The sequence below is a fragment of the Macrobrachium nipponense genome, chromosome 25 (assembly GCF_015104395.2).
Source record: "Macrobrachium nipponense isolate FS-2020 chromosome 25, ASM1510439v2, whole genome shotgun sequence".
In the NCBI taxonomy this organism is placed as follows: Eukaryota; Metazoa; Arthropoda; class Malacostraca; order Decapoda; family Palaemonidae; genus Macrobrachium; species Macrobrachium nipponense.
In genome coordinates this window covers 42,090,326-42,100,325 of record NC_087214.1, presented here as the reverse complement: position 1 = coordinate 42,100,325, position 10,000 = coordinate 42,090,326, and the positions used below count along the sequence as shown (strand labels likewise).

The window sequence follows — 10,000 nt, the reverse complement described above, 5'->3', positions numbered from 1 at the left end:
GCTTCAGTGATATCGGTTGTACAAATTTAGCCGTCAGCTTCGAATAAACAAGGCTATGGTAACACCCGAATCGGTTATTACATACTAATAGGGAATATTTAAATACAATGATGATATATGCAACAAATAAATAATGATGATATATGCAATAAAAAATAAAATATAATGATATGTGCAATAAATAATGAGATGTCATGATGATAAACACAACAAATAATGAATGATGATGATGTACGAAACAAATAATGAAACAAGATGGTGATGTATGCAGTAAATAATGAAATATAGATGAAGATGTATGCAATAAATAATAGATTATGATAATATATGCAATAAATAATGAAATATGATATGCAATAACTAAAGATAATGATATATGCAATAAACAATGAAACAAATTCAATATTAATTGCATATATTTATTAGCAAAAACTAAATATGAAGATATATGCAATAAATAATGAAATATGATATGCAATAATGAAATATAATATATGCAATAGATGATTAGGTATAATGATTTTATATGCAACAAACAAAAAATACAATTATTATAAAAACAATAAATAATGAAATATAATGACGATGTATGCACTAAAAAAGAAAATGTAATGATTTTATAAGCAACAAATAATGAATTATGATGACACACGTAATAAATAATGAAATATTATGATGACATATGCACTTAATAAAAATGTAATGATTTTACATGCAACAAATAATGAACTATGATGATATGTAAAACAATGAAATATAATATATGCAATAAATAACAAAATACAATGATTTAATGCAATATATGATGACATATAATGTTAATGAAATATAATGAAATATAATAATAAACAACGAATTACAATGATGATATAAATAACAAATAATAAAATATAGTGAAGATTTATGCAATAATAGGTGAAATACAACGATAATATAATGAAATCTGAAGAATTCATAAAAAAAAATAAATATAATGATGATACATGCAACCGATAATGAAATACAATGATAATAAACAATGCAAGACGGACTAAAAAAAAATAGCCTCCTCTATTATGCAAAAGTAATTACAATGACTGACTCAATTACGACTTCGCTCGATGATGAGACCGTCGTTGCAGTGCCTTTGGGCTATATGTTGTGAGGGGGAGGGGGGGGGGGAGAGGAGGGGGCGTGTACCCCTTTCCAAATGGAATATAATTTATTTAGGTTTATAAGTAGCTGGCGATATACGTATGTTTATTTGTATGTATGTATATATGCATATGTACATATATACATATATAAATATATTATATATACATATATATATATATATTATTATATATACATAATTATATATATCTCTTATATATATATCTATATATTAACCTATATATATATATTATATACTATATATAATATATTAGTACCTTTATATATTATTATATATATTATTATATATAAAATTGTTTATTTAGAATTATATACAACTTACATGTATGTATATATACATGGTATATGTAGTATATATGTATATGTATATATATACATATATATATATATATATATATATATATATATATATAATATATATATATATATGTATATATATATATGTGTGTGCGTGTGTGTGCACGTGTGTGTGTATATAATATATACATATTATAAGTATATTATATAGTACATATACGTATTATATACACACATATTTATACATATAAAATATATAAAAAATATATAAAAACCTTAAATTATAAAAAATTACAAATTTAAAACAATTTTAAAAATCACAAAGACAATAACTAAACATTTCCCTTATATAAAGTTGAATAAAACCTAAGGTTTTTTTTTTTTCAAAGAATGAAAATAAAATATGACAAAAAACAACCCTCTTTTTGTTTTGTTTTTCCAAGAATAAAAATATAAAAAATATTCTCAAGGACGGAGCATATTGAAAAATTCCAGGCAATTCCTCTGGAATATTTAGACGAAATTGGAACGTGGTCAGCCAATATGCATTGGTCGTTGTTAAGGCTTTTCTGAGAAATTATTACGCTCTCTCTCTCTCTCTCTCTCTCTCTCTCTCTCTTCTCTCTCTCTCTCTCTCTCATATGTGTGCGTATACATGGCTACTCTGTAAATTACCTTCGGTCACCCCTTCCAAAGAATTTCATGAGTCATTCTAACGAGAGAGAGAGAGAGAGAGAGAGAGAGAGAGAGAGAGAGAGAAACTGGCAAATCGTGCAGGCCGATAGGCAACGCTTGTGTCATTCAGTGAATGGTATTTTTTTTTTTTTTAATTTCACGTAACAATCCGTGATGAGGGTCCAGTCACGGATGAGGAGGATTGTGAGAGAGAGAGAGAGAGAGAGAGAGAGAGAGAGAGAGAGAGAGAGAGAGAGACTAAAAGATATACCTTAAACACAAAAAATATCAGTCAAACTGAAACACACGACTTTCAGACCAACATACTGAGAACCTCAGCCCTTTTGCGGTCGACTAAACGAAAAGTGTGCCATCGACAGAGAGAGAGAGAGAGAGAGAGAGAGAGAGAGAAGTTTGCGGGCTCCTAATCGCTGGTCCTCCGCACACGAGTACGCTGGCTGGTCCATGGTCCACTTTCTAAAATGTGGCCCCGACCGCCAGCCCGCTGGGCCATAAACAAACATACACACACAAACACACACATACAGTATGGCGACCCAGTGTAAATTACGTTCATATCCCACAGCAGTTTTTTGTGTGTGTGTGTATACGCGAGCAGGTTCTTATTACATACACAAACACACACATACACACAAACAGACAGGGACATATATATCACAAACAGTAAGGTGGCTCCATCTAGAATATCTTCATCTACAGTATAACTAAAGAATGTGTGTGTGTGTGTGTGTGTGTGTTTGTGTATACACGTGACGGTCAAGTACAAATACACAAAACACACAAACAAACAAACGTTTCACAAACAATATGGGGACCCCGTCTACAATATGTTAATATAGTATAGCAAATGTCTTTGTATGTGTGAGTTGGGCAGGTTCTTACATAGCCACAAACAGACAAACAGAAAAACCACAAACCATATGGTGACCCATCAGAATTACCTAATATTATAGAAAATGTTTGTGTGTATGTGCATGTGTTTGTGTGCCCGTACGCGTGGTCAGGTACTTACCTACACATACACAACCACACAAACAAAATCCATCTGTATGAACGCCCACCAAACATACACTCCACAAACAAAAGGCCAGAGACGAAACAAACTTGACAAAAATTCGTCCAAAAACTCACTATCTTTTACACAGTGACCCTGAGAAGGAATAAGGGGGGTGGGGGTGTCACTTACATAGCCTCTACCCGAAAATTAAAAGGTCACAGTGACCCCTCATGAGGCGAGGGGGGGGAAGGGTGGTCACCTGAAGCCAAGGCAAGCCAAGGTTAGGTTCTGGCTCCTCATTCGTGAGGTCATGGGTCAAGATGGAGCTCTTCGAACCACGTATCAGAGGGAGGCCTGCCTAGGATATTATTATTATTATTATTATATTTCACTGATGTTGTAAATGCTAAATGCTTATAGTATTAGGATGTTAAACGCACTGCAGCCTACAATAATCATGCAGGTGCACAGCACAATACACCCTCCCTACACATACACGCCAATAAAAATTATTTAAAACACCTGAATTTTGTTATGTGTTGATAATCGCATATTTATAGGTTTTTAATTCTTGCGGTACCAAAGGCACTTTGGGACTTTTATTGCTGATTTAGGAGACGCATCTTCAGTATATATAAAAGGATTTCATAAGAATGACAAAAGAGAGATTTTGAGGTTCAAAGTTGGACTAACCGAGATATTGCAAAAAATTACAAAGAGAAAAATTGTTTCATTAACAAAAGCAGGATTTATTAGTAAATCAAGCCACTTGTTGTCATGAACGAGGGCCATCTCGGGTCCAAATTTCGTCAAAATCCACCTGTAACATTTTAAGCAATCATGGTAACAAAGAAACAGACTTACATAACAACAAACGAAAAATGTTGCTTACAGAGGTCGGATTTACCTCAAAATCATATCACACGTTGGCATGAACGAGAACCACCTTGGGTCCAGATTTCGTTCGGATGTGGCCGTAACTTTCCGAGTTATGACGGTAACAAAGGAACTTACTTAACCTCCTCAATCGAAGTAGCGAAGTGGTTGGTTGCCATGGCAACGGGACTGATCAACAAGGTCTGATTGACCGTAAAAGTTGTAATGAGATTTTCTGCGAATTCTGGAATGAATTCCAGCTACACCGGAGGATACCTAGCTGCTCGTTCCAGCAGAGAGAGAGAGAGAGAGAGAGAGAGAGAGAGAGAGAGAGAGAGAGAGGAGATGTATATATTATATATATATGTATATATATATATATATATCTATATATATATATATCTATATTTACACATATATGAATATATTTATGTATATATATACAGTATATGATATATAATTATATAGTATATATATATATATATATATAACACACACACATATACATGACATATATATATATCTATATATATATATATATATATATATATAATATACACACACATATACATGCACACATATATATATTATATATATATATATATATATATATATATATATATATATATATATATATAGTCTATATACTACAAACACAAGAGAGAGAGAGAGAGAGAGAGAGAGAGAGAGAGAGAGAGAGAGGAGAGAGAATATTTTTACACATGATTGATACTAATGACAAGGCAAAGCGAATACCTCATATTCTCTCTCTCTCCTCTCTCTCTCTCCTCTCTCCTCTCTCTCTCTCTTTTCGCTATCAGCCAAAATAACAAGTTCGTAAAGAGAAAAAAAATATATGACGAATGTTATAATTACAACCTCCTGCTGCCGCGGTGCCTCGATTTCTACTACGGCGCATGCGCTTGGTTCTGTCACTTGTTTTTAGGAAATAAGTTCTCGTGTTTCCTTTGTTTATTTTTTCTTTTAGGAACTATTGAGTTGTTAGTGTAATTTTCTTTTATTTTTATTTTTGTGTAATAATAATAATAATAATAATAATAATAATAATAATAATAATAATAATAGTATTAATTAGCTATTATTATTATTATTATTATTATTACCTAATTTTTCCATTCAATAAACCTAATAATACTAATTTATAATAAACCCTCTGTATGTATCATAATTTTATCTCACTCATTCGTTTCCAATCAAGCAATTGCATTAAGCATAGGCATTCTTCCTTGGTCGAATTTCCTGGCGTCGTAGCAGCCAGGGTCATCGTTTCAGAAGGCAATTCGCATTGAAAGATTATTGGTTCTACGTAAGGTTTCTCTCTCTCTCTCTCTCTCTCTCTCTCTGCGAAACCTTACGTAGAACCAATAATAAACGTTCAATGTGATTGCCTGCGTAAGCGAAGACCCTGGCTTATGTGACGCCAGGAAATTCAACCAAGGAATGATCCTTATATTTAATTGTTTTTATTGGAAATAATTTGTTAAAATTGTTATTATGTTTATTAATTTTATAATAATAATAATAATAATGTAATAATAAAAATAATAATAATAATCATATTATTATTATATTTTAGTTATTATTATTATTATTATTATTATTACACTAAAATCAAAAGAAAATACACTAACAACTCAAAGTTAACAAAATAAAAAATTGGAAATACGAGAACTTGTTTCCTGAACAGAAGACAGAGCCACGCGCATGCGCCGTGGAAATCGACGCACAGCAATAGCAGCAGGTTGTAATTACAACGACATTCGTCATACATTTTTTTCATCTCCTTTTTACGAACATTGTGATTTTGGCTGAAAGCGAAAGGAGAGAGAGACTAAAGAATGTTCTTTTTCTTCTCCAATTGCAGAACGAAACACGTACGAAGACACGAGTAAAACTCCTTTAGTCAAACTTTCTCTTTCGTAGTCTATCTTTGTTTATTTATTTATTTATTTATTTTATTTCTTTATTTAGTTTTTCGTCGTCGGGACAAAAAAAAGAAAAAGTTGCAAATACAAAAGTGCAAAAACAGAGCAAAGACGGAGTATTGCAAAAACAGCAGGTTGGACGAAGTTGCAAACACTGTTGAGAATATTATACTTTGTTTGTTGCACAGAAATTATACAGATAGAGATAAAGATAATAAAAGTGAAATAATAGGGAATGAATTTATGGTCTTCTCTCTCTCTCTCCTCTCTTCCTCTCCCTCCTCTCGTCTCTCTCTCTCTCTTGCTATATATATATATATATATATATATTAATAAATTTTTATTATTATTAACTTATTATTATTATTAATTATTATTAGTTATTGTCATCATGCAATTAATGGCATGAACCTCTCAACATGAAACTTTATTTAATAATAATAATAATAATAACATAATAAAGTAATAATAATAATTAATTAATAATAAAGTTAAAGTAAAACACAAAGATATTTTCTTCATAACTCAAAATATATATATATATATATATATATATATATATATATATATATATATATATATATATATATATATTTAAAATTTACTTTACAAATTTACTTTCAAACTCGAGATACTCATTGCAGCGATTCGCAATGACTCAACAATGATTCAACAATGAATTATCGACTCACTCGGTCTCCCAGCTGCGTTCCCTCAATTACGGGAAAAAATAACGCCATACCAAGGGCCCAGCGAGATTCAAAGGGACTTTCTGTCATTCGTCAGACCCGTTTGTAAGTACTGCAGTCTGTCCAGAAAGTGACAGATGAGGTTTTCGTATTTTTTGTCAAGTTTTTTTTTTCTTTTGGGGCGTTTAAAAATGGCTGCAAAGGCTAATAGTTTTTTTTTTTAGATTTTATTCTTCTATCGTTTTTTGTTTTTTTTTTTCCTTTCTTTTTTTCATTTTTTATTTTTTTTTTACCTTTTGCTTAGGGCGATGTATAGATAAGTTTGATTTTTTTTTTTTTTTAGATTTTATTCTTCTGTCGTTTTTTTCCTTTCACTTTTCATTTTTATTTTTACCTTTTGATTAGGGCGATGTATAGATAAGTTGGTTTTTAATTATTTCATGTATGTATGAATGTATTGTGTGTGTGTATATATATATATATATATATAATATATATATATAGATATATATATATATATATATATATATATATAGTCTTTATAATTCCTATACATTTATATAAATCATGGAGAAATATATATATATATAATATATATATATATATATATATAATATATATATATATATATATATATATATATATATATAATATATATACATATATATATATATATATATATATATATATATCTCATGATCTATATAAATTTTCTAAGAATTATAGAGACGAATAATAACAGAAAAAAACAATGGGAGATTTTACAATATAAAAGCAGAAAACTCGAAAAATAAATAAATGACAAAAAATATTTCCACAGGACTCGAAATGAGACGGTGCCCACCATCACTAATATATTCGCACATGATTAGGACCCACGAATTCGGGGAAAGGGGGTGGTCGTTTTCGAAAGTGATTCACTGCAGTGACCTCAACTCCACCGCACCCCCCCCCGCCCCCCCCCCCACTCACCCCTTTCTCACCTTGGAGGGAACTCGGGTCGCATTTGATGACATGTCATGTCAGGTCACAAGGGAATAGCCGCTACTTAGACAAGATTTGGGAACCGAGTGTGATGAATGACCTTTTATTTCTACTTCTTGTAACTGTTTCCTGACTTCTGGTCATAAATCGGCTGCTGTTTTAGCGGGTGAGTCAGCTCTCTCTCTCTCTCTCTCTCTCTCTCTCTCTCTCTCTCTCTCCCTCCTCTCGTCCTCTCTCTTATCCTTCTTCCATCTCTCTCTGCTGCCGTTGGCTATTATAGTTTGAAAATATTCAAAGAAAGGGGTTTTACCTACAAATTTATTTTCATGACCCATTTTTACGAATTATATAGGTAAGTCTCTCTCTCTCTCTCTCTCTCTGCTCGTCTCTCTCTCTACTCTAATCTCTCTCTCTCTCTCTCCTGGTTTAAACTATTTTCTAATCTCATTTACAATGTATTTTCAAGACATAATGTCACAAATTATAGTCATACATACAGTCACTTCTCTCTCTCTCTCTCTCCTCGTTTAAACTATTTTCCTATCTCATTTCCAATGTATTTTCAAGACAATGTCACATTATAAATTCATACAGTTACTCTCTCTCTCTCTCTCTCTCTCTCTCTCTCTCTCTCTCTCTCTCTCCTCATCCTTACTTTCATGACGAAATTTCACAGAATATCTTGTCAATGACATCAGCGTAAATTCACTAGGAACTCCATTCATGAAAATGTCCTTTATACGTCATTCATAAAAATATTCTTTTACCAGTCAATATTAAGATGCGTACACACATACAGACGCGTATTTAAATATACACAGACACGCAACAACGACTATATATAAAGATATATATGTATATGTATGTATAAACACAAATGCTATCTAACCTAGTACCCACCCAGAATTTCATACAAGATCGTTGGAGACATCGAAGAGATAAAGTACTAAGCATTCTATCCGACCAGGTAGGGATGGGCGGGGTGGTGGGGGGGGGGGGGGGGGGTGATTTGGGGACGGAAGGGTTATTTCCTTCCTTAATTGCAGGTAGTTAATCCTTGTCACCTCACCTTGACATTCCAACGTGATTGCGTCATTATGATACGAATGATGAGGTTCGATAGATCAAAATGGATTGATATCTCTCTCTCTCTCTCTCTCTCTCTCTCTCTCTCTCTCTCTCTCTCTCTCCAATCCAAGCTTACTTCCAATGTAGCTTTTGCAGAAAGGTTTTAAAGCAAGTGGAAAAAAAATGAATAATGAAGAGTTGAATAATTGATGAACAATTGGCTTTTCTGTCTCTACGATGACTGACGCGTTGAAAATCGACAAAGGGGCGTCACAGCTGAATTCACCTTGACCAGCGAGAGAGAGAGAGAGAGAGAGAGAGAGAGAGTTACAAGGATTAGGATGTCTCAAAGACTTGTTAGTCCATCCGAGGAGACATCGTGTGCTCACTTAACTGTAGGAGCGGGTTTTACTGTTCATTTACAGTGTCCTTCTAATGATTTTGTGTAGCTTTCTTTTCAACTCTTCCACACTGTTGTTGTTGGCAACTTCTGGTGGCAGTTTATTCCATGTGTCACATATCCTGTATGTAAAGAAGTTCCCACAATGCAATGCGTTTTATCTCTTCAGTTCTAGTTTCCATCCATTATTTCTTGTCTGGTTTTCATTTAATGTGAAAACGTTACTGTCTACTTTTGTTATGCCTTTCAGTATTTTAAATGTTTCTATTAGTTGTCCTCGCAATCGTCGTGTTTCTAAGCCATACATGAGAGAGAGAATGCACTTCAAGCCCTAAAATTTCGAGAGAGAGAGAGAGAGAGAGAGAGAGAGAGAGAGAGAAGAGCAGTTTCTCCACGAAATTCAGAGCCACTACTCTTCGCAGTTTCACAACATTTCGGGGACCTTCTACGGGCTAGAAAGGTAATGCAGCAGAGAGCTGGTTTCGTTTTTTCGGCGAGCCTGGGGGCGCGCACGTGCGTAATGGATTCAACGGCGTGCATTTAAACGAACGCTCGGAGTGTGACGAACACACTTTCGATGCGGGTATTACACATGATATACCATCTGGATACAGGTAGTATCCGAGTTGCAGTAAATGAAGAGTTACAATGTACAGTGTCATCAGTGTTTGCATAGATGTACTTGTATATGTAAATTTCTCTCTCTCTCTCTCTCTCTCTCTCTCTCTCTCTCTCTCTCCACACACACACACACACACATACACACAGAACCTTGGAAAAAAAAGGTGCAAAGCAATTACCAGCGGCCTCGTGTTCGGCCATTACTGCAGACCAGTAATGGCCTACCTTTCAAGAACAGTGGTCGGTCAAAATAGCCCCATGCAAGACTATT

General features: G+C 33.2%; 1 protein-coding gene across 9 annotated transcripts in view; it reads right to left on the bottom strand.

The window, feature by feature from the left end:
• The window catches only part of LOC135199408 (uncharacterized), a 309,751-nt gene that overhangs the window by 91,111 nt on the left and 208,640 nt on the right, over nt 1–10,000 (bottom strand). The gene's annotated exons all lie outside the window — the stretch shown is intronic.